This window comes from Apodemus sylvaticus, chromosome 19 (genome assembly GCF_947179515.1).
Source record: "Apodemus sylvaticus chromosome 19, mApoSyl1.1, whole genome shotgun sequence".
Taxonomy (NCBI): Eukaryota; Metazoa; Chordata; class Mammalia; order Rodentia; family Muridae; genus Apodemus; species Apodemus sylvaticus.
This window is the reverse complement of record NC_067490.1, coordinates 56,023,179-56,049,699: the sequence shown is the minus strand read 5'-3', so window position 1 is coordinate 56,049,699 and position 26,521 is coordinate 56,023,179. Positions and strand designations below refer to the sequence as shown.

The window sequence follows — 26,521 nt, the reverse complement described above, 5'->3', positions numbered from 1 at the left end:
ATGGATGTCTCCACCCCTCACCCCACTGGCCTCTAAACTCCCTGGGGCCCCCAGTCTCTTGAGGGTTAGGTGCATCACCTCTGAATGAATACAGACCCAGCAGTCCTCTACTGTATGTGTGTTGGGGACCTCATATCAGCACCAGCTGTATGTTGCCTGTTTGGTGGTCCAGTGTTTGAGAGATCTCAGGGGTCGTGATTAAACGAGACTGCTGGTCCTCCTAAAGGATTGCCCTTCTCCTCAGCTTGCTTCTTTCAGCCTTTCCTAATCCAACAATGAGGGTCAGCTGCTTCTGTCCATTGGTTGAGTGAACATATCTGCATCTGGATCTTTCATCTGCTTGTGGAGTCTTCTGGAGTGCTGTCATGCTTGGTTCCTATTTGTGAGTGCTCCATAGCCTCAGTAATTGTGTCTTGGGACCACCCCTTGAGGTTCCCTCTCCCTACTGTCAGTCATTTCATCTAAGGTCCCTCCTTTTGAGTCCTAAGAGTTTCTCACCTCCCTGGTCATTGGTACATTCTGGAGGGTCTCCCCAACCTCCTATCTCCCGAGATTGCCTGTTTCCACTCTTTCTGCTGTCCCTCAGGGCTTCAGTCCTTTTCCCTCACCCAATACCAGATCATGTTCCCCTCTCCCTCCACTCACTCCCCCCCACCCCCATCTACTTTCCTTCCAGATCCTTTCCAGATCCCTCCCTCCATCCCCATTTGTGATTGGCTTATTCTCCCTCCCAAGTAGGACTGAGGCGTCCTCACCTGGGCACTTCAGCTTGAAGTGAGTACTTTATGAGTAATGTGGACTATATCTCAGGAACTCTCTACTTTTTAACGTCCACTTATTAGTGATCACATACCATGCTTGTCATTTTGGGTCTGAGTTACCTCACTCAGCATGATATTTTCTAGTTTCATCTATTTGCCTGCAAAATTCAAGATGTCCTCATTCTTAATAGCTGAGTGATATTCCATTGTGTAAATGAACCACATTTTCTGTATCTATTCTTCTGTCGTGGGACATCTGGGTTGTTTCCAGCTTCTGGCTATCACAAATAATGCCACTATGAACATAGTGGAGCATGTGCCCCTGTGGCATGGTGGGGCATCTTTTTGGTATATTCCCAAGAGTGGTATTGCTGAGTAGATCTATTTCCAATTTTCTGAGGGACCTCCACATTGATTTCCAGAGTGGTTGTACCAGTTTGCAATCTCACCAGCAGTGGCTCCTCTTTCTCTACATCCTCTCCAACATGCATTGTCACCTGTAGTTTTGATCTTAGCCATTCTGATTGGTGTAAGGTGGAATCTTAGAGTCATTCTGATTTGCATTTCTCTGATCACTAAGGACTTTGTACATTTCTTTAGGTGCTTCTAGCCATTTGAGATTCTTCAGTTGTGAAATCTTGGTTTAGCTCAATTCCCAATTTTTGATTGGGTTGTTAGGTGTTTTGGTGATTAGTTTCTTGAGTTCTTTATATATTTTGGAAATTAGCCCTCTATTGGATGTGGGGTTAGTGAAGATTTTTCCCAATCTGTAGGTCACAGATTTGTCTTATTTTCAAATGCAATTTTCATTCTAATAAAGAAGAAAATAAATTTATTATTGATATGAGATCCTAGAAATACATTAAAGATTGCATTATTGTATGATGTTAGCTAAAATAATACATTTATTACTTCATTGTATTTATATAGCTTTCCCATTGAATAATATTTAAAGCTTTACTCCTTATCAAAGTAAATATTCTCTATTTTTAAATGGAAAGTTTGGGATATATTTACTGAAGAAAAATGTTTTCACTGCCCAAGTTGTTGAATGACTTTTAACATAGCAATCAAGAGGTAGAAGCAGACAAACATATAAATTTGAGGCTAGCCTACTCTATAGCATTATTTCCAGGACAGCAAATGAATTATAAAGCAAAACCCTGTCTCTAATAACGTGCCTCCCAAATGATTAACATTTTCATTTCTTTTGACCAAACACAATGATTTGGCGTCTATTTTCAAAGAAAGAATTTTTTAAGACATGCTATTATTTCATAAATTTAGAAGAAACAGAATTCAAATTTCACCAAAATAAAACCCAACAGAAAATATTTGAAAGTTGGACTTAGAAAGATGTATTAAATCCTCAGAATTTATAAAACATATTTCATTTTAATATTTATTTTGTTTTAAATTATGTGTGTGTGCTGGGGTTGGTTGTATGTGAGTGTGAGAGCTAGTAGGGCCCAGAATATTGCAGTCTACTGTATCTGGATTTGAAGATGGTTGTGAGTCATTGATTGAAAGTAAGAACTGAACTCAAATCCAAGGTAATAGCAATATGCACTCATAAACACTGGTTTATCCCTCTACCTAACAAAAATATTTGAAACTGTATTTGAAGAAAACTAAGTGATGTAACCCAATCACAAAAGAATACACATGGAATGCAGTCACTGAGAGATGGATATTAATTTGCCCAGAAGCTCTGAATACTCAAGACACAATTAACATATCAAATGATTCCCAAGAAGAAGGAATTAGAAGACCCTGATCCTGGAAAGACTTGATCCAGCATTGTAGGGGAGTACCAGGACAGAGAAATGGGAGGGGGTGATTGGGGAATGGGAGAAGGGAAGAGGGCTTATGGGACTTATTGGGAGGGGGGAACTAGGAAAGGGGAAATTATTTGGAATGTAAACAAAGAATATAGAAAATTTAAAAAATAATAAGAAGAAAACTAAAACAAAAGATAAGAAAGATGAATTCTACAATTGGAAAATTTTCCTATAAATTTATATTTATATTTTGGAAAATTTACATTTTCCAAAATGTATGCAAAATCAGGCTCAACATCACAAATTAAGGTAACACTATGAGTGCATGTAAATCAAAGTTGTGGTGAGAGATCATCACATACTGTATAAACAGATATTAATCAAAGCAAATTCAAATGAATAAAACAGGGGTTAAAGCCCAGGAGTCCTTATTTTGCCACATGCCTAGCAACTATTCAAGTTAGTATTGATTTTCTTTAAAAATAATGGGTAAATTATAACCCAGTTCCAATTATAATGATACAAACATAAGCAGATATGAAAGAATCCAACGAAAGCCAAGAAAGGACGAGTTTTTCGTAAAATAGATACATTAGGAGTCTGAGTTTCCCTGTCATTTGCTCTGTTGAACTTCAGCAGTTCTCAGGACAATTTGAGAACACACGATCATGTTTACTTGAATGTTTAGTTGGATTTGGTGGTCAGAACTTCTGATCCTGAATAACTTTTTGTAAAATGGATAATCACTTGCAGAAAACAGTATTATGTTTATATTCCCTCACATTGCACAAAAATTAATAATTTTTTTAAGAATTACATTTTTCAAAAGATGAAATACTAAAACTCTCAGAGGAAAATATTAGCAAAACAAGATACAGGTTGAGGCAACTGCACTCAGGAGAATAGGGAATGCACCAAGAATTAACTAGTACAACTTTGTAAAATTAAAAGCTTTCTGCATTTTATGGGACAGTAAGTGTGGAATGAAAATATAACCTGCAGAGTAGGAGGAAAACATTGACTTTTGCACTCTAATCACGAGCTTAATACTTAGAATTGATAGGGGAAAATAAAGATTAAACAGTAATCAGTCAATTAATGAAATTCCAGTCATCAAAATATTTGATGAAATGGGCAGAGATTCCACTATAAAGAAACCCAGAAGTACAGTAAAAGCATTTGAGAAGTGTTCAACATAAATACCTTTCCAGGAAATGCAAATTATAAACACTTTGACAATACATAGCACACCTTAGAATGATTATCACCAAGAGAATAGATGAGAACAAATGCTGACAATGGTGTGGGGGAAAAGTAATCCTCATTCTATACTGGTGGGATGACAAAGTGCTACATTCCTTATAGAAATAAAACAAAGATTTCTCAAGAAATTAAATATAGAATTACCATATAATGCAGCCATATAATTTCTGGGCATGCACCCAAAGGACTCTATGTCCTACCACTGAGATGCTTGCACATCCATGTAAGCTGCTGCCTTATACACAATAACAAATAAGTGATGCCCCTCCTAGGTGTTCATCAGCAGATAATGGATGTATGGTATCTTTACTTTCAGGAACTAGATCACTTGCAAACAATTCAGCAAGGTAACAGACTCAGGAAAAACCAAGGTCACATGTTGTTTGTTAAATAGGGACATGGTCATATGAATGTACATGGAGACAAAAAAGTTATGGGCTAAAGGGAGACCAAAAGATAGAGACAAAAGACATGTTGAGGAATCAAAGGGAGAGTAATAAACAGAGCATATGTGTCAATGAAGTGAATAGTATTATACAGGATACACAGAGGTGCAAAAAGGTGTTGAAGGGACTGCTGAAGAAATTTGCAAGAGGAGAGTCAAAAATAAATTTGTTTGAAAATGTCAGAATGAAACCTAATACTATGTATGCTAGTTAGAAAAACCCACACCAATAAAGGATTATAGTTTTATAGTAAATATTGCCATGGAATAATGACTGTTCTTACAGTTGGTGCAATATTACCAATTTACACTCTATACTTATATTGCCATGGTCATTCTTGTGTTGTATGGTTTCTTCTATGGAATAAATGTATATTCCTCCTCGATGTGTAGAATATATTTTAATAATTTCATTCCTATAAGAAATGAATCTTCTAAGACATTTCTTTTTTGTAATCTAAGACATTTCTTATGCTTTATTAATTTTTTGCTATTATAAATACCTTTCTGGAGATGTTCTTATAGTGTATTGTCCTATGTATATAAAATACGTTTTCATGTGGAAGAGAAAGTGCTGTTTCATCCGCCAATTCCACTTCTTAGCATAATTAAAAAGTAATTGAAAAGCCAGGCAATGGTGGTGCACGCCTGTAATCCCAGCACTTTGGGAGGCAGAGGCAGGCGGACTTGAGTTTGAGGCCAGCCTGGTCTACAGAGTGAGTTCCAGGACAGCCAGGGCTACACAGAGAAACACTGTCTCAAAAAAAAAAACAAATTTTAAAAAAGTAATTAAAATTAGGGTCTTGAATTGATACTTCCTTAGACACTTCCATAGCAGAACTTTCCAAAACAGCTGAAAGATTAAATCATTCCAAATGTCTAGCAACAAACAATTCCAAGCAGACAGCATGATGCATACATACAGAGGTATAGCATTTATCCTTTGCAAAGAAGGTTGATGCATGCTAAATGAAGAAAGTATATAAGACAGTGAGGTGGTATCAGTAAAAAGAGAGACTCAGTAGTAGCTTACAGGAGGAACAGTGTTCACATGAGACAGTTCCCACTTCCTGAGCCATGTGTGTGTCCCTTTTGCCCACCTAATCTAGGCCTTGAACTGTTTTCCCTCCACAAGGGTCTAAAGTAACTTATAGTAATCTTCCTGTCAGAAACAATACAAAACTTAGCAAAACAAGAAGTTAAAATTAAACGAGCTATCCAAGGAATCAATTAGGAATCAGGGCTGAACTTTTATGTCAGTACTTGGAGCAGAGAAGTTATGTCAGATAGACATGCAGAAGGAACTTCAGTGCTAGTAAAGTATAAGCAAGTTGCACGGCCTTGCCCCTGGAGCGCCATTCCTATCACCCAAGCATTCCAGACTGTTTCAGCACATCAAACTCCTTTGTTCCCAAAGACACTCAGGACAAATGGCTAACTAAAATGCCTATTGATAAACCAAAGCAGATTCTGGCTGCCAGACTCTCACAGCATTGCAAGTCACTCTTAGAGTTCTCATCCCAGTTCCCTACCCTAAACCTCTGTAGTCCATAGGCCTCATTCATTTTCCCTTGCTTCTCTTTCCTATAAAGCCAGATACGTTCACCATGTGCTCATGCTCTATTCTTCTCTTCCTCTCCTTCTCTTGGTCATTCTCTTGGCACTTTGTCTTCTTGCTTCTGTTAGTTGGCCTCTCTCCTCCTTCTTCTCTGCTTCTCTCACTCTACCTCCTCTCTCTTCTCATGGCCCATTCAGTCCACTGGCCATGTACTACCTTCTAGACCTGCTCAAGATGCTTCCTGATGTATCTGGATGTTTTACACCACATATGTACAATAATTCTTTCTCCTTGATTATCCCTTGGAATGGTTAGGTTCACATTTTCAATACAAAATGTCCAAGCACTAAGAGGTATGAGAGAAGGACGAGACATAGATCTACGTTCACCACATCTCTCAGGTCGAGATTTCAAAATGATTTGTCCAGGTGTGTGTCCTGGCAAGTGTGGGGTATTTAAATCAGATAATGCTTTTTTTTATTTGATACATTTTTATTTACATTTCAAAATATTTCTACTTTTCTAGACCCCCATTCCCAAAAGTTCCATCAGCCCACTTCACTCCCCCTGTTCTCCCACCCACCCCTTCTCACTTCCCTGTTCTGGTTTTGCCCTATACTGCTTCACTGAGTCTTTCCAGAACAAGGGGCCACTCCTCCTTTCTTCTTGTACCTCATTTGATGTGTGGATTATGTTTTGGGTATTCCAGTTTTCTAGGCTAATATCCACTTATTAGTGAGTGCATACCATGATTCATCTTTTGAGTCTGGGTTACCTCACTTAGTATGATGTTCTCCAGCTCCATCCATTTGCCTAAGAGTTTCATGAATTCATTGTTTCTAATGGCTGAATATACCACATTTTTTGCATCCACTCTTCTGCTGAGGGATACCTAGGTACTTTCCAGCATCTGGCAATTATAAATAGGGCTGCTATGAACATAGTGAAACATGTATTCTTATTACATGCTGGGGAATCTTCTGGGTATATGCCCAGGAGTGGTATAGCAGAATCTTCTGGAAGTGAGGTGCCCAGTTTTCAGAGGAACCACCAGACTGATTTCCAGAGTGGTTGTACCAATTTGCAACCCCACCAGCAGTGGAGGAGTGTTCCTTTTCAGAGAATGTTTTTCATCCTGTGCCATATTCTCAGGGAGAAGAAGATGAATGTGCCTAAAAACTTACTCTGCTAATCACTGAAGGAAATACTCCATTAAGAACACTTTACATAGAATTTCATGAAGAATTAAAAAAGAATAAAGCCTGCACTCAGTAGCTCAGCAGCACCACAGCCAGCTGGGCACCTACCCTACCAGGAGTCATCTGCCCTGTAGGGAGGCAGTTAGGAGTTCCACGTTTAGAGATGAGGCACCTCCATTTTTGATCTTGTGACTATGTAGGGAGCAGACAGGTGTGCAGGGATTACCAGAATAGAAGACTTCTTAGGACACAGCCCACCAGGGTCCCACCTATTCCCAGGAGCTGGACAGCACCACCACAGCTAGTGGATATATCTGCTCTGCATTGATTCCCACAATTAGAGGTGAGGCCAACATCTTCTCTCCTACGACTGAGTGGGTTGTTGAAGCCAGGAATGCAGAGAACACCTGGGGGTAAGATCACTTGGGTCTTGGTCTGCCAGTGCCCAACCTGCACCCACGAGGCAGACAGCCCCACAGCAATCTGCACCAGGGGAAAGCTGGTCACCCAGGATTGCTGAGATAGGCTTGCAGGCACACAGGAGGGATAAGCACCAGCCAGAAACAGCAGGACCAAGTAACACCAGAGATAACCAGATGTCAAAAGGCAAATGTAGGAATGTTACTAACAGAAATCAAGGCAACATGGCATGATCCGAACCCAACTCTGCAACAACAGCAAGTCTTGGATACCCTAACACACCAGAAACCCAAGATTTAGATTTAAAATCACAGCTCATGAGGCTGATGGAGGGCTTCAAGAAGCATATAAATAACTCCCTTAAAGAAATACACTAGAACACAAGAAGCCCTTGAAAAACTAATGGAAAACACAACAAAACAAGTGAAGGAATTAAACAAAGTCATCCAAGATCTAAAGATGGAGGATGAAACAATAAAGAAATCACAAAGGGAAACAATTCAGGACATAGAAAACCTAGGAAAGATGTCAGGAGTCATGGATACAAGCATCAACGACAGAATACAAGAGATATAAGAGAGAATCTCAGATGCAAATGATACCATAGAAAGCATTCATACAACAGTCAAAGAAAATGCAAAAAGCTCCTGACCCAAAACATCCAGGATATCCAGGACCAAAATGAGAAGACCAAACCTAAGCATTATAGGTATAGAAGAGAGTGAAGGTTTCCAAATTAAAGGGCCAGTAAATGTTGTCAACAAACTTATAGAAGAAAACTTCCCTAACCTAAAGAAAGAGATGCCCATGAACATACAAGAAGCCTACAGAACTCCAAATAGATTTGTCCAGAAAAGAAATTGCTCCCATCACATAATAACTAAAACACCAAATATACTAAAGAAAGAAATAATATTAAAAGCAGTAAGGGAAAAAGGTCAAGTAACATATAAAGGTAGACCTATCAGAATTACACCAGACTTCTTACCAGAGACTATGAAAGCTAGAGGAGCCTGGGCAGATGTCATGCAGACACTAAGGGAACACAAATGACAACACAAACTGCTATATCCAGCAAATCTTTCAATTACCATAGATAGAGACATCAAGGTATTTCATGACAAAAACAAATTTACACAGTATCTTTCCACAAATCTAGCCCTTCAAAGGATAATGAATGGAAAATACCAACAAAACGAGGGAAACTGCACATGAGAAACAGCAAGAAAGTAATCTTCTTTCAACAAACCAAATGAAAATAACCACACAAACATAAAACATTATATCAAAAATAGCAGGATGCAACAATCACTATTCCTTAATATCTCTTAACATTAATGGACTCAATTCCCCAATAAAAAGACATAGACTAACAGACTGGATACATAACCAAGACCCAACATTTTGCTGCATACAGGAAATGAATCCCAGTGTCAAAGACAAACACTACCTCAGAGTATAAGGCTGGAAAACAGTTTTCCAAGCAAATGGTCCCAGGAGACAAGCTGGAGTAGCTATTCTAATAAAGAATAATATAGAATAAAATAGACTTTCAACCAAAAGTCATCAAAAAAGACACAGAAGGATATTTTATGCTCATGGAAGGAAAAATCGACCAGGAAAAACTCTCAATTCTGAACATCTATGCTCCAAATACGAGGGCACCCTCAAGCATAAAAGAAACTTTACCAAAACTTAAGGTTTCACATCACACCCCACTCTTCTCAGTAGACCGATCAGGGAAACAGAAATGAAACAGAGACAGGATGAAATTAACAGACGTTTTGGACCAAATGCATTTAATAGATACCTGTAGAACATTTCATCCTAAATCAAAAGAATATACCTTCTTCCAAGCACCTCATGGTATCTTCTCCAAAATTGACCATGTAATTGGTCACAAAACAGACCTCAACAGATATAAGAAGATCGAACTAATCTCATGCCTACTATCAGAGCACTACGGAGTAAAGGTGGTCTTCACTAGCAACAAAAACCACAGAAAGCCCACATACACATGGAAGCTGAACAATGTTCTACTCAATGATAACTTGGTCAAGGAAGAAATAAAGGAAGAAGGCAAAACCAATTTAGAATTTAATGAAAATGAAGGCAAAACATACCCAAATTTCTGGGACACAATGAAAGCAGTGCTAAGAGGAAAACTCATAGCTCTGAGTGCCTACAAAAAGAAGCTGGAGAGAGCATACACTAGCAGCTTAACAGCACACCTGAGAAGTTTAGAACAGAAAGCAGTCAATACACCCAAGAGGAGTAGGAAGCAGGAAATCATCAAACTCAAGGCTGAAATCAACCAAGTAGAAACAAAAATAACTATACAAAGAATCAACAAAATCAGGAGCTGGTTCTTTAAGAAAATCAACAAGATAGATAAATCTCTAGCCAGACTAACCAAAGGGCACAGAGACAGTATCCAAATTAACAAAATCAGAAATGAAAAGGGAGAAATAACAGAAACTGAGGAAATTTAAAAAAATATCAGATACTACCACAAAAGCCTATACTCAACACAACTGGAAAATGGGGATGATATGGACAATTTCCTAGACAAATACCAACTACCAAAGTTTAATCAGGATCAGATAGACCATCCAAATGGTCCCATGACCCCTAAAGAAATAGAAGTGGTCATTGACAGTCTCCCTACCAAAAAAAAGCACAGAACCAGATGGTTTTAGTGCAGAATTCTATCAGACCTTCACAGTAGACATAACACCAATTCTATTCAAACTATTCCACAAAATAGAAACAGAAGGAACACTACCCAACTCATTTTACGAAGCCACAGTTTCGCTGATTTCCAAACCACACAAAGATCCAACAAAGAAAGAGTACTTTAGACCATATGAATATTGGTGAAAAAATACTCAATAAAATTCTTGCCAACTGAATCCAAGAACACATAAAAATGATCATTCACCATGATCAAGGAGGCTTCTTCCCAGGGATGCAGGTATGATTCAATATACTGAAATCCATCAATGTAATCGACTACATAAACAAACTCAAAGAAAAGAACCACATGGTCATTTCATTAGATGTTGAAAAGACATTTGACAAAATTCAGTATCCTTTTATGTTAAAGGCCTTATAAAGAACAGGAATTCAAGGCCCATAACTACACATAGTAAAAGCAATATACAGCAAACCGGTAGCCAATATCAAACTAAATGGAGAAAAACTTGAAGTAATCCCACTAAAATCAGGGACTAGACAAGGCTGCCCTCTCTCTCCATATATATTCAATATAGTACTTGAAATTCTAGATCGAGCAATTAGACAACAAAAGGAGGTCAAAGGGATACAAATTGGAAAGGAAGAAGTCAAATTATCACTATTTGCAGATGCTATGATAGTATACTTAAGTGACCCCAAAACCTCTACCAGAGAACTCCTACAGCTGATAAACAACTTCAGTTGCCTTCCTATACTCAAAGGATAAACAGACTGAGAAAGAAATTAGGGAAATGACACTCTTCACAATAGTCATAGACAATATGAGGTATCTTGTTGTGATGCTAACCAAACAAGTGAAAGATCTGCATGACAGGAACTTCAAGTCTTTGAAAAAAGAAATCTAAGAAGACTTCAGAAGATGGAAAAATATTCCGTTCTTGGATTGGCAGGATTAATATAGTAAAGTGGCCATCTTGCCAAAAGCAATCTACAGATTCAATGCAACCCCCATCAAAATCCCATCTCAATTCTTTAGAGAATTAGAAAGAGCAATTTTCAAATTCATCTGGAATAACAAAAAACCCAGGGCTGCTAAATCTATTCTCAAAGAACACCCAGGGGAATCAGTGTCCCAGACCTCAAGCAATACTACAGAACAATAGTGTTAAAAGCTGCATGGTATTGTACAGTGACAGGCAGGTAGATCAATGCAATAGAATTGAAGACCCAGAAATGAACCAAGACACCTATGGTCACTTGATCTTTTACAAAGGACCTAAATCCATCCAATGGAAACAAAGATAGCCTTTTCAACAAATGGTGCTGGTTCAACTGGAGGTCAGCATACAGAAGAATGCAAATCGATCCATTCTTACCTCCTTGAATTAAGTTCAAGTCCAAGTGGATCAAGGACCTCCACATAAAACCAGACACACTCAAACTAATAGAAAAGAAACTGGGGAAGAGCCTTGAGCACATGGGCACAGGGGAAAATTTCCTGAACAGAACACCAATAGCTTATGCTGGAAGATCAAGAATTGACAAATGGGACCTAATAAAATTACAAAGTTTCTGTAAGGCAAAGGACACTCTCAAAAGGACAAAACAGCAACCAACAAATTGGGAAAAGATCTTTACCAACACTACATCCAACACAGGGCTTATATCCAAGTTATACAAAGAACTCAAGAAGGTAGACTCCAGAGAGCCAAATTTCCCACTTAAAAAACAGCGTACAGAGCTAAACAAAGAATTTTCACCTGAGGAATATCGAATGGCTGAGAAGCACCTAAAGAAATGTTCAACATCCTTCGTCATCAGGGAAATGCAAATAATAACAACCCTGGGATTTCCCCTCACACCAGTCAGAATGGCTAAGGTTAAAAACTCAGGAGACAGCAGGTGTTGGCGAAGATGTGGAGAAAGAGGAAAACTCCTCCACTGTTGGTGGGGTTGTAAGATGGTAAAAGCACTCTGGAAATCAGTCTGGTGATTCCTCAGAAAACTGGGCATGACACTTCCGGAGGACCCTGCTATACCTCTCCTGGGCATATACCCAGAGGATTCCCTGACATGAAATAAGGACACATGCTCCACTATGTTCAGAGCAGCCTTATTTATAATAGCCAGAAGGTGGAAAAAACCCAGATGTCCCTCAATGGAAGAATGGATAAAGAAAATGTGGTATATTTACACAATGAAATACTATTCAGCAATTAAAAACAATGATTTCATGAAATTTTAAGCAAATGGTTGGAACTGGAAAATATCATCCTAAGTGAGGTAACCCAATCATAAAGAACACACATGGAATGCAATCACTGATAAGTGGATATTAATTAGCCCAGAGCTCTGATACTCAAGACACAATTAGCATATCAAATGATTTCCAAGAAGGAGTAGGGATAGAGCCCTGGTCCTAGAAAGGTTTGATGCAGCAATGTAGGGGAGTACCAGGACAGAGAAATGGGAGAGGGCATGATTGGGGAATGGGTGGAGAGAAGAGGGCTTATGGAACATATGGGGAGGGGGGAACTGGGAAAGAGAAAAGCATTTGGAATGTAAACAAAGAATTTAGAAAAAAATGAATGAATGCTGCCCGGATTTACAGCGAACAGATTACCTGGAAAGGGAGCTGAGGATGGATGGAAAGGCATTGAGAAAAGAATGAAATCAACACAATGGTTGCTGATCAAGGCCCCAAATTTAGTGGCTGACACAGAATATAAAGTTGGGGGCAAAACCCTCCCCCAAGTTTCCAGTGTCTGTTCTGGAGAACTGGTTTGGTTTGGCTGCTCAGCGGGTATTGGTTGTTGGCTCCCACTGCTCAGAAGGTTGCCTGCTTAGTTTAGGAAGTTGTAGATCTGGAAGAACAATGGACTTCTCCTTGGTCCAAACACCGCCCTAGGTGGGGGGGGGGGTTGTGGCTAGCACTGAGGTTTGGAATTCCTGCTTAAAGGCTGTGGTGGGGGAGGGCACAAGAAAAGATGGTTCACAATGGAGTACTACTCAGTTATTAAATGGAGGACATCATGAATTTTGGAGGCCAATGAATGGAACTAGAATATATCATTCTTCATGAGGTAGCCCATACCCCAAAGGGCATACATAGTATGTACTCACTGACAAGTGGATATTAGCCAAGGAGTTCCAAATACCCATAAAACAATTCAGCAACAGGGAGTGCCAAGTTTTGGACACTTCCATCCCACTTAGAATCACAAGAGTCAGCAGGACTTTGAGGCTTATGCGGAAGAAAGGAGGTTGAGGAAAAAGGAGGACAGGATCAGGTAGTGAAGAGATAGGAGAGAAGCCCAGAGGCTCAGGAGAATGAATATGCAGCAGTGTGGGGTGGGGAGTGGGGGAACCTCTAGAAAGTCCCAGAAACCAGGGATATGAGAGGCTCCCAGGATCCAATGAAGATAGTCTTAGCTGAAATGCCCAACAGTGGCAAGATAGACAATGAAGCCACACTTCCAATAGATAGGCATGGCTCTCATTTGAGGCATGGGTTCACCCACCCATCTTCAACATTCTAGATCAAGAATTGTTCATGTCCAAAGGATATGCAGGGACAAAAATGGAGCAGAGACTGAAAAGAAAGGGCATCCAGAGACCTGTTCAACTTAGGTTCCAACCCATGCACAGACACCAAACCTCACACTATTACTGATACCATGTTGTACTTAGAGACAGGAGCCTAGCATGGTTGTCCTCTAGGAGGCTCTGCCAGCAACTGAGTGAGACAGATCCAGATACTCACAGCCAAACTATTGTATTGAGCTTAGGACCCCTATGTAAGCGTAAAGGAAAGGGCTGAGGAGAAGAAGGGGGTTGCAACCCCAATAGGAAGAACAACAATATCAACTAGCTTGGAGCCCTGAGATCCAAGAGGCTAAGCAACAAACCAAAGAGCACACTGATCCATGGCCCCTGTTATCTATGTAGCAGAGGATTGCCTTGTCTGAGCTCAGCATAAGAGATTGAGCTTAACCTGTAGAAAATTGATGCCTTAGGGGAGTGGGATGCTGGTGGTGGGTGAGGTGGAGGTGGGTATGCCAGTGGGGGAGCACCCTCTCAGGGAAGGGGAGAGAGGGGATGGGTGAAGACTGTGGGTAGAGGGGCCTGGAAGGGGGCCAAGTTTGAAATATAAGTAAATAAAATAATTTAATAACAAATCCAGAGAAACAAAAAGCAAACAAGTAGAAAATGTATAAATCTCTAAAGGAAAACAAAACAAAAACAGGAAAACACAAAAAAAATAACTGGGGGATGGATAAATCATTTAAAAAACACGAAGGATGTAGGGGGAATCAGTTTAAAAGAACAAACAAAACTGTTCAAGATCTGAAAATAGAAGCAATAAAGAAATCACAAACTGAGGGAACTGTGGAAATACGCAGGCAAGCATCAATAACAGAATACAAGAGATGAAAGACAAAGGCTTAGTCATTGATAAAGTAGGAGAAATGAATACATTGGATACATTGGTCAAAGATAATGTTAAATCTAAAAAAAATTCTGACACAAAACATCCACCAAATCTGGGACACTTTGAAAAGAAGAAACTGAAGAATAATAGGAATAGAAGAATAGGAAGAATTCCAGCTCAGATGCCCAGAAATTATCTTCAACAAGATCGTAGAAGAAAATTTTCTAACCTAAATAAGATGCCTATGAAGGTACAAGAAGCATACAGAATTCCATATAGATTGGACCAGAAAAGAAAGTCCTCTTGCTATGTAATAATCAAGCACTAAATATACAGAACAAAAATAGAATATTAAAAGCTTCAAAGGAAATGTAAAAAATAAGCCAGACCTATTAAAATTACACCTGACTTTTCAGTGGTGACTCTAATAGTCACAAGGGACTGAACAGATATACTACAGACTCAAAGACACCACATATGCCAGCCCAGACAAGTGTACCCAGCAAAACTTTCAATCACCATAGATACAGAAAATATCATATTAGATGATAAAGTCAAGTTAAATAATATTTGTCTACAAATACGGCCCTATAGAAGTTACTTAAAAAAAAAAAAGCCTAAGGAAGTTAACTATACAATAAAAACACAGGAGATAAATAGCAGTAACAAAACCCAAAAAAGGAAGGGCACCCTCTCTCCCCGCTCACCCCCACTATCACCATGATCAGCAGTAACAACAAAAATGGTAGAAATCAACAAGCATTTATTATCAGTATCTCCCAATCTTATTGGTCTCAATTCCACAAAAAGAAGACACAAAGTGACAGAATAAAATGAAAGAACAGGATCAATCCTTCTGCTGTATGCAGGAAATGCACATCAACATCAAGGAAAGACATTACCCGAGGGAAAAAGATTATAAAAATATTTTCTAAGCAAATGGACCTAAAAAACAAGCTGGTATCTTAATATCTATCAACATAGCCTTTAAACCAAAACAAATCGAAAGAGATGGGAAAGGACACATCTGACTCATCAACGATAAAGTTCAAGATGACATTTCACTTCTTAGTATCTATGGCCCAAATAGAAGGATACCCACTTTTCTAAAAGAAACATTGTCACAGTTCAAATCACATATTGATCATCATATACTGATAGTCAGAGACTCCCCAGTTAAGAGGTCATTCAAATTAAACAACCAAATAAAAATACTGGAGCTTACAAATGTTATAAATCAAATGGAATGAACAGATTTTTACAGCTGGGCGGTGGTGGCACACGCCTTTAATCCCAGCACTTGGGAGGCAGGGGCAGGCAGATTTCTGAGTTTGAGGCCAGCATGGTCTACAGAGTGAGTTTCAGTGCTATACAGAGAAATCCTGTCTCGGGACAACAACAACAACAACAACAAAAACAAAGAACAGATTTTTGCAAAACAATTCATCCAAACACAAAACAGCATTCCCTCTTTTTATAACATTAAGGAATTTTCTCCAAAATTGACCACATCGTTATACTCAAAACAAGTTTCAGTAGACACAGGAAAATTGCATCCTATCAGACTGATAAAAGCTGGGTGTAAATTAAAAGTAGAAACAATAGAAAGCTTAAATATTGAACAACTATCTACTCAATGACAACTGGGCCAAAACAGAAAATAAGAACTTATTTAAAGACTTTCTAATAGATACAGAAAATGTCATACATTTACAGAATGGAGTACTACCCAGCTATTAAAAACAATGCCTCATAGGAAGAACAACAATATCAACCAACCAGACTCCCCGCCCCCAGAGCTCCCAGAGACTAAGCCATCAACAAAGGACTACACATGGCTCCAGCTGCATTTGTAGCAGAGGATTGCCTTGTCAGGCATCAATGGGAGGAGAGGTCCTTGGTCCTATGAAGGCTCCGTAGATGTCCCAGAGTATGGGAATTAAGGGCAAGGAGGTGGGAATGGAGGAACATCCTCATAGAAGTAGGGGGAGAGAGGACAGGATAGGGGTTTTCTGGAATTGGAGGAAACTGGGAATGGGGATAACATTTGAAATGTAAACAAATATATCCAATAATATAAAACAATGCCTTCTTGAACTTCATAGGCAAATGAAAGTAGAAAAGTTCGTCATGAGTGAAGTAACTTAGTAACAAAAGAGCACATATGATATGTATTCACTGATAAGTCAATACTAGCCAAAAAGTTTGGATAGCCCAGGATACAACTCACAGAGCATGTGAAGCTCAAGAAGGAAGATCAACATGTGGATGCTTCAGTCCTACTTATAAGGGGGAACAAAATAATCATGGGGCCGGCAGTGGTGGCACACGCCTTTAATCCCAGCACTTGGAAGGCAGAGGCAGGTGGATTTCTGAGTTCGAGGCCAGCCTGGTCTACAGAGTGAGTTCCAGGACAGCCAGGGCTACACAGAGAAACCCTGTCTCGAAAAACCAAAAATAATAATAATCATCATCATCATAATCATCATCATGGGAAGTAGAGGAAGGAGGGAGGAGGTGACTTAGGAGGGAGAGAAGAAGGGGAAGGAAAAGGGGGTTAGTCCAAAAACCCAACAAAGGGGAGATAGAATCTGTAGGGACCATGCCCAATGGTTATACACAGCCACCAGTTGAGAGATGGGGCCAACCACCCATCTCAAAAATACTAACCCAGAATTGTTCCTATCTAAAAGAAATGCAGGGAAAAAGAGTGCAGCAGAGACTGAAGGAAAGGCCTACCAGGGACTACCATTCTATCTGTAGACACCAAACCCAGACACTATTGCTGATGCCAAGAAGCACTTGCTGACAGAAACCTGGTATAATTGTCGCCCTGGTATAATGAGGTTCTCCCACAGCCTGACCAACACATATGTGGGTGCTCACAACCAAACATCAGACCGAGCACAGGCATAGGAATTAGGGGAAGGATTGAAGGAGCTGAAGTGATTGCAACTCCATAAGAAGAACAACAATATCAAACACCCAGACCACCACCACCAGCACCACCCCGCGAGGTCCCAGGGACTAAACCACCAACCAAAGAGTACACATGGAGGGACCATGGCTCCAGCTGCATGTGTAACTGAGAACTGCTTTATCTGGAATCAGTTATAGGGGAGGCCCTTGGTCCTGTGCAAGCTGGATGTCCCAGCATGGGGGAATGGGTGGGTGGAGCACCATCATAGAAGCAGCTGGGAAAGGGCATGGGATAGGGACTTTAAGGAGGGGAAATCTGAAAGGGGGATAACCTTTGAAATGTAAATAAATAAAATAACCAATAAAAAAAAGCCTTTTTTATTTCAAAGAAAATGATTATACAGTGTACCAAAAGTTATGGGACACAATGAAAATAGCGGTAAGAAGAAAGTTCATAATACTAAGTACCTTTATAAAGAAGTGAAGCTGGGTATATTGCCATACACCTTTAATCCCAACACTATGGTGGCTGAGGCAGTTGAGTCTGTCAGATAAGGTCCGATCTACAAAGAGAGATCCAAGTAGCTCAGACCTTTACTCAGAAACCACATCTTGGAAAAGAAAACAAAACAAGCAAATAAGAAAAAGGAGGATGGCAGATCTCATACTAGCAACTTAACATCACTTCTGAATACTCTAGATTTGAAAAGAAACTGGAGGCATAAATCCACACATCTATGCACACCTTATTTTAGATGGAAAAGGGAAAAAATACACAGGGGAAAAGGATAGATTCAGCAAATGGTACTTGTAACACCAGATATCTGCTTGGAGAAAAAAGCAAATAGATCCATGTTGATTACCTAGCACAAACTTCAGTTCTAAGTGGATCAAAGTCCTCAACAAGAAACCAGATATGTTGACCCTGATAAAACAGAAAGCATAGGACTTTTTAATCACAAGGTAAGTTTTTCTGAAGAGAATGCTGATAGTGTAGGTACTAAGACCGACAATTAATAAACCTTATAAAACTGTAAAGCTTTTGTAAGGCAAAGGACACCAATAGCCAGACAAAGCACTCTACAGAAATTTGAAAAGATTTTTTTAACAACACCACATGTGAAAGGAGATCTCTCTCTCTCTCTCTCTCTCTCTCTCTCTCTCTCTCTCTCTCTCTCTCTCTCTCTCTCTCCATGTATGTGTGTGTATGTACACACACATATATGTACATATGTATATCTCCTCTAGAAATTAGAAATAAAAAACAAAATAATCAAAATTTAAAAATAGGAAACAAATCCAATCAGACATTTCAATAGAGGAGTCTCAAATGGCTGATAAACCCTTAAAGAAATGTTCAACATCCTTAGATATCATAGAAATCAAATTAAAACAACTTTCAAATTTCATCTTAGGCCTGTGAGAATAGCTAAGAGCAATAACAATTGTGACAGCTCATGGTGGCATGGATACAAGTGGTACACTTCTGCATTGCTGGTGGGAGTACAAACTTGTATAGCCACTATGGAAATCAATATGGAGATCCTCAGAAAACTGGGAAATAATCAGACTTCTCTTGGCATATTTTACATCATTTATTTTTTGTTTGTTTGTTTGTTATTCTTAAATATTTCATCACACTGGATGCTCTATCACAGTCTTGACCAATGTTTCCACACAGCATGTGTGTCTCTGTGCTATGACGTTTCATAAGAGTTTTAATTTAGTATGATTTAAGTTGTCACTTGGACCATCATTTAAATAAGTTTTGTGTTCTAATAGTTTTTTCGTATCTACTGCAATTGTAGGCAGAGTTCAAAAGACCATTAAGCATAATCAAAGTTCCAATAGAGTCTTAATTAGACTATTTCCTGAAGAGAAACACTTCTCATTGGAATTCATTTTACAAAGAACATTTTAAGGCAAAGATCTCTCTCTCTCTCTCTCTCTCTCTCTCTCTCTCTCTCTCTCTCTCTCTCTCTCTCTCTCTCTCTCTCTCTCTCACACACACACACACACACACACACACACACACACACACACTATCTTGGTTAGCAGCTGTCAGGGTGAAGTAAAGCAAACAATCTATTTCACAGAAGCCAGAATCAAGCAGCTAACAAGGAGGCATTTTGACCCCAAGTTTCTAGAAGAGGCTTAGGAACTTTTCCAAGCCTCAAGCATGAAAGAAGCATGACCCCTTCAATCCTGGGCCATGAACTGCTTCGTAACCTGTACCTTTACCAATGGCCTTTTCTGTCCTCTCACAGTGCCAAGCCTTGGCTGCTTTCCATGACCCTTTCATGACTTCAAAACTACTACTATCTGGGATGGTCCATCAAGCGCCACTTAAAGCATCACAGTGCTTTCCAAACCCAAAGTCTCAAAAATCTATATTCCTCCAAACAAAAACATGGCCAGGCCTATTACAACAATACCCCAGTCCCTGGGACCAATTTCTGTCTTAAATAGGTTTTCCACTGCTGTAAAGAGACACCATAACCAAGGTGACTCTTATAAAGGCAAGCATTTAATTGGGGCTGGCTTACAGTTTCATAGGTTTAGTCCTTTATCATCATGTCAGGAAGCATGGCAGCCTATAAGCAAGCATGGTTCTGGAGAAGGAGCTGAGAGTTCTACATCTTGATTGGAATGCGGAGAGACTGTCTTCTAAAGGCAACCAGGATGATGGTCTTTTCTGCACTGGGCAGAGTTTCAAATTCCACTCCCACAGTGATGCATTTCCTTCAACAAGGCCACACCTACTCAAACAAGGTAACATCTCCTAATAGTGCTACTTGCAATAGGCCAAGATTATTCAAACCACCACAGAAAAGAAGGAAGAAAGGAATGACAGAAGGATAGAAGGAAGGAAGGAAGGAAGGAAAGAAGAGAGGAAGGAAGGAATAGAGGGAAGGAGGAAGAGGGGGAGGGAGGAAGAGAGGGAGGGAGGAAGAGAGGGAGGGAGGAAGGACAGAAGGAAAAATAGATAGATAGATAGATAGATAGATAGATAGATAGATAGATAGATAGATAGATAGATAGAAATTAGAAGAAAACCAAAAAAGGCTGCAAGAAAGAAAAGAAACTGGAGGAGAGGGAGGGAGGAAGGGAGGGAATGAAATGAATGATAGCTGGTATCTCTATATGAAACTCATAAAATCATGGTTTGTGACTATAATCTCAACAAACATCACCCAATATTTGTCAACACTGATGCTGACTGAGGTGTGATTCAGTGAAATGCCATCACAAACTTATCTCAAACCTGTTCTTTATATTTTTGCTTCCCAATCTGAAAATCATACACACAGGAAATATGATTAATATTGTTTAATTATCTAAGATACTCATTTTCAAACAAAGACCTGGGGAAACTTTAGTGTCCTTGGAAGCCTCGCTAGTTTGTTTAGTTGGCAGATTTCCTTTGGTACAGGTTCAGTTTGCTTAGTTTTACTGTTGTTTGTTTGAGACATGATATTTCAGTGCAGTACTAGAACTTGCTATGTATACCCAGCTGAGTTCAAACTCCAGATATCCTCTGGTATCTGCCTCCAGAGTGGTGGGACTAAAGGCATGGACCACCACAACAGGTAGCTTCAGATCTAAAGTTCTCCATATGATGATCACAGGTATATGATATATGACATCATTAGCATACACAGTGTTCAACAGTGGACTGGTGAAATGCAACATTTCAGGAAAGTTTTTTAAAGTTCTACGTACTTGGAGTTGTGTTCAATGAGAGTTCATACACTTTCCCAGGAAGATGATACCAGTGGATCCATCCCACTGTATCTGTCAGGATGGGAAAAAATTACAGTTGACAAGGTACTTCATCCTAAGAGATACTGTGACATTTAAGACTCTTTGAATGACAATGACTAAGAAGTATGTGTATGATGTGCTTAAGAATTGAGTATTTGGTTATCCAAATGCATGCAATATATTCCAAAACTACGCAATGTTAAAGGCAGAAACAGCAACAAGTGTCTATAGCAGTGTGAGACCATTCCTGTGCTCATGTCTGTGAGGTTATTATTCCCAAGTAGGGAAATTGATTGTCTTCAGAGCCGTGGCATTTTGAACATTGTGGCAATGGGGTCGTACTTGTTGCATCCGCTAAAATCCCATTCTCACTGGTAAATATTCACCTCATTCTATTTTGTTAAGAGTTAAATGTATAATGACAAACATTTTTAAAAAGATTCATATGTGTTAATTGTATATGTGTACTGTTCTGTATCTTTCAAGTCCCACAGCCTTTCTTACATCTTTGTGTCTCTTGGAGTGGATCCGCACAAGACTTAAAGATAACACCAGTGCTGAGGTTTCACTGATCTGACTCATTCTTAACTCAACAGTGGACTCAGTCTTATGCCACCCAGAGAACTGGATAATAGTAGCTGTCTTTCCTGTGTCCAGCTCTCTTAATTGTGCCTGACTATCTTCTATCTTCTTTCTGTCCCCTTATATTCACTGATGTATCAGCCAGATATGATAAAGTGTCCCTAGTAACTCCTTGTTATAGTTTCTATATGCTTGGCCTAGGGAGTGGCACTATCAGAAGGTGTGGCCTTGAAGTAGGCGTGGTCTTGTTGGAGTCAATGTTTCACTGTAGACATGGGGGTTAATACCCTCGTCCTCGGGGCCTGGAAGCCAATCTTCTCTTTGCCTTTGGAACAAGAGGTGGAACTCTGAGCTCCTCCTCCTCCATGTCTGTCATGCTCACACCTTGTTGATAATGGACTGAACATCTGAACCTCTAAGCCAGTCCTGATTAAATGTTTTCCTTTCAAAGAGTTGCCTTAGTCAGTGTCTGTTTCAAAGCAGTAAAACCCTAATTAAGACCCCCCTCAAAGCCAGGCAAATAGGGGCATATTTATCTTGTACTGATTCATATGTGTACATTTCCTATCAATTTTTCTGCTTCCAAAGTTCTCACTTCAGACTGATTTTCAGTGACCTCATTAGACAGGTTAAGAGGGATGCCTTCCATCTGTGTTCTTAAAAGGCCCCCAGGTAGGCATCTCAGTTAAGGTCTTCTCTAATTTTCACAGTACTGGGTCATAACAAAGATGCCACGTCACACTCCATCCTTTCCTCTGTATGGAGGAGACGCTAGATCTTATGGTTGTTTTCTACTGCATTGTGCACTCATCTTCTTGAATTCTGGAAGATATATGAAATGGCAGACATGTCTTTTTATTAACAGTGATAACAATTTATGAGTTATTGCTATATTGTTACCTTGACACCTTCTTTGATTTTTATAACTATATGATGTAGAGAATAACATTATTTTCACTGTCAAGACCAGATCTTAGAAGCACAAGAGTAAGCTGACTCTGTATTTGCAAAAGCTCTTTAGAGGCAGAGTGGAGACAGCCAAATCTTGAACATGAGTAAATGTGGTCCAAACACAGTCACCTCAGTCTGTGCTTGCAAAGCCATTAGAGATGTTCTCAAACATATTCTAGCCTTCAATGCACTTTTTGCTCTGCATTTTGGTTGCCTTGTTGATACTTATTGTGTGCTTTAATTATAGAAAATTTTCAGTTGAGGGATCTTGAAAGGTGGTGCTGTAGAGAGACAGAACACTTAGTGGTGATGCAGAGGACATGACTTTAGTTCGCCAGGCCCACATGGTAGTGTAGATCTGCCTGGTACTCCAATTACAAGGCATTTACCCACCCTTTCCTGTCCTCTGCAGGCACTGGATTCACACAGCGAGCATTACATATGTGGAGCTAAAACAATTCATGCCCCCCAAAATAAAAAAGAAATAATATGTAAATCTTTTCAAAATAAAATTTCATTTTGATATAACAGCATATTTCACAGGCAAATGACAAATACAAAGAAGGCTTTCAAGATTTTAGTAAAATGCATTGTTATAAGAATGGTGAGACCTGACTAAAGGCTGTCCCATCTCCTAGTTTAATTTTACAAGTATAAGAGATATATGCTGTTTATGATATTTCTGGAAATATGCATTGTTTTCATCGAGGAGTGAATGCTATAGTGTTTAAAAACCGCAAAGAACACCCCTGTGTGAGACAAACATCTACCAATTGGGGAAAAAAAGTCATTCACAAGGCAAACACCTTTAATTCCAACACTTGGGAGGTAGAGGAAAGTGTGTGTCAATTTCAGATCAACCTGATCCCCATAGTAGGACCACTATGAGAGACAAGATCTTAGATTCTTAATCCACATTAGAGATCCTGACCTAAGGTTGAACTGGAGTTAACCAATGAGCAGGCACCTAGCACCAGTTTCCAAGTTACTCCCCAACAAATCTGCACTTCCAGTTTTCAAGCCTGCCCCTGGTACTTCACTTCCTAACAACCACCAATCAGGAGAAAGGCAAAAGTTAAGTTTATGGTTTGACTCCCAGCACTAACCAATTGTGTTAAAGGGCAACAAGTTGCCATAATGGCACCCCAACCACGTGTGTGCCAATCTAGTAACCTCCTTGCTTGCTTATGATTTCCAATAAAACTATGTCCTGCTGAGAATGCTGGGCTGCATGTGGCTTGTAAATAGAGTGTGTGTGATTGCAATGGAGTTGGCTTTTTAGTGGTCTTGTGGGTTTGGCAACAGGCACAACTATTATAGCGAGGCATGCACAGGCAGGCAACATCTCAAAAGGAAACAGAACAAAACCAAGACAGGATCCCGGAAATAGTGAAGTTCTGGGACCTCAGCACTGAGGAGTGGGAAACCATTGGATTGTAGTACATGATTGTTCTGAAGAACTTAGTGAGGTTGTGAGGAGACGAGGCTACCACACAGCCGTTTGAAAAACCAAGCAAACAAGTGATGGGGGAGGAGGAAAGGAGCAAATAGGAGAAGGAAAAGGAGACCAAAGGGAGAGGGAGAAAATTACAAAGACTACCTGATTTTGTCACACATTTTGATTTCTCCCTAGACTACAGTGCTCACTTAAGGTCCATATTTTCCAAAAATTACATATATGCCCCTACCAACTGAAAGTGATAAGCTCCTCTTAGCCTCCATCTTTACTGTATTTTACTACAGACAACTTCTGGGTTTTCCCTGCCTTCTTTCTGATTCCACTGTGAAGGATTCTACAGAGTTCACTGAAGAGTACCAAATATATCAGGAAGTCAAGAATATTTTTCTTTTTTTTATCGGATATTTTTTTTTATTTGCACTTCAAATGTCATCCCCTTTCCCTGTTTCTCCCCCTCCTGGAAACCCCCTATCCCATCCTCCCTCCTCCTGCTTCTATGAGGGTGTTCCTCCACACACCCCACTCCCACCTCCCCATTCTCAATCCCCCTACTCTGGGGCAACTATCAAGTCTTCACAGGACTAAGGACCTCACTTCCCATTGATGCCTAACAAGGCACTCCTCTGCTACATATCATACGCAGCTGGAGTCATGTGTCCTCCTGGGTTGATGGAAGCCAAGAACTTTTAATGAGTTTTGAATGAGTACTATGTGAGTAGACTGGATCAGAAGTCAGGGGAGATAAATGCCAGTCTTGGTATTCATTTCAAATGTAGCACTTTCACTGAAGCAACTTACAATGCATCCCTAGGATGTATTTTCCTTCCAGGGAATCTTCAAGCATTGCATTAAACATGCAGAGCTAGGGCTGTGTTAAGATTTCCTCTATGATTCAGTCAGCAGGAAAAGATCTCCCCTATTTGATGCTCTTATTAGGTATTATCTCTTCTCTTAGGCCAGACTGACCTTGGACTTCTTAGGCTACTGGGTACTGGGACTGGAGACCCTCCTGACCCTTCTTCTATGACTTTGAGAACAAATGAGAAAGTGGTACACTGCTGCCCCCAGGCACAGGAGGTCTGACATAATCCCAACCTTCTTTGTGGTCTTGAGTGTGGGAGTGGAAGTGAGTCTGTGTGTGTGTGTGTGTGTGTGTGTGTGTGTGTGTGTGTGTCTGTATTGTCTGTTTTGTAAGCTTGAGAGACTCCTCATCACAATTATGGGGTGAATTATATGTGGTGCTTAATGGTTAAATATTTTCTTTGAGCAGCAATTCTGTTCAAGTGGTTGATATTGTAAACTCTAAATGAAACAGTAGCTTGGGTACTATCTATGTGTGTTTATGAATATATATATATACATATATATATATATATATATATATGTATATATATATATATTTGATTTGCTGTGAATTTAATATTGCTGGTCATTCACTTTAAATATTTTTTATTATGAAAGTATTATTCTCTGATACTTTAGAATGATACTCAAGTATGAACTAAATTTTGAAAAACACTAAAAATAACTATCACTCAAGGATGAATTAAAATTTGAGAAGCATTAAAATAACTTCACCTTTTCCAAGAGAGGCCTAGATAACCTCGCGGATAGGCCCACCCATCCTTGGTTCAGAATTTCCTCCCTATTGAGTCAAGAATCTTTCTATTTTGTATCTGCTGTTCTGTCCATTTTTTTCTTCCTTGGAAACATTTTTCTTTGTTTTTATTGAATATATTCTTTATTTACATTTCAAATGTTATCCCTTTTTCCAGCCCTCCGCCATAGCACCTATCCCATGCTCCTCCCACTACTTCTATGAGGGTGCTCCTCTACCCACCCTTCCCACCTCCTCAGCCTCAAGTCCCCTACACTGGAGCATCTATCAAGCCTTCATAACAAGAAGCATTTGTATAGGAGTACAATGAAATAATAGCTGTCAGGAAACCTGACCAAGCCAGCTAGCTCAGTCAGTCAACCGGTTCTCTAGAGAAAGAGCAAGGATTAAAAAGAATAAAAAAACTATTAGATAACACTGCAGCATGACTCCAGCCAGTCCTGAAGCTAAAAGTCACTTTATTTTTTTTCCAGTCTGCTTTTATATCATTCCAGGTACATACAAAGACTACAGGAACAAACAAAGCATAAACAAAGTAGTCATGTAACAAAAAGGACAAAAGCAAAGTAATAAAGCAAGGTAGGAAACAACATCCCATGGTCAGTATGTTTAGTGGTTTATCAGGATGTTCCAGATAAATACAATACATTCCCCTGTGGTAATTCCTTGAA

At 39.5% G+C, this 26,521-nt stretch overlaps 1 pseudogene; it reads right to left on the bottom strand.

Annotated features, from left to right (window-relative positions):
- Positions 1–26,521, bottom strand: part of LOC127669234 (vomeronasal type-1 receptor 4-like) — a 45,584-nt pseudogene that overhangs the window by 1,030 nt on the left and 18,033 nt on the right.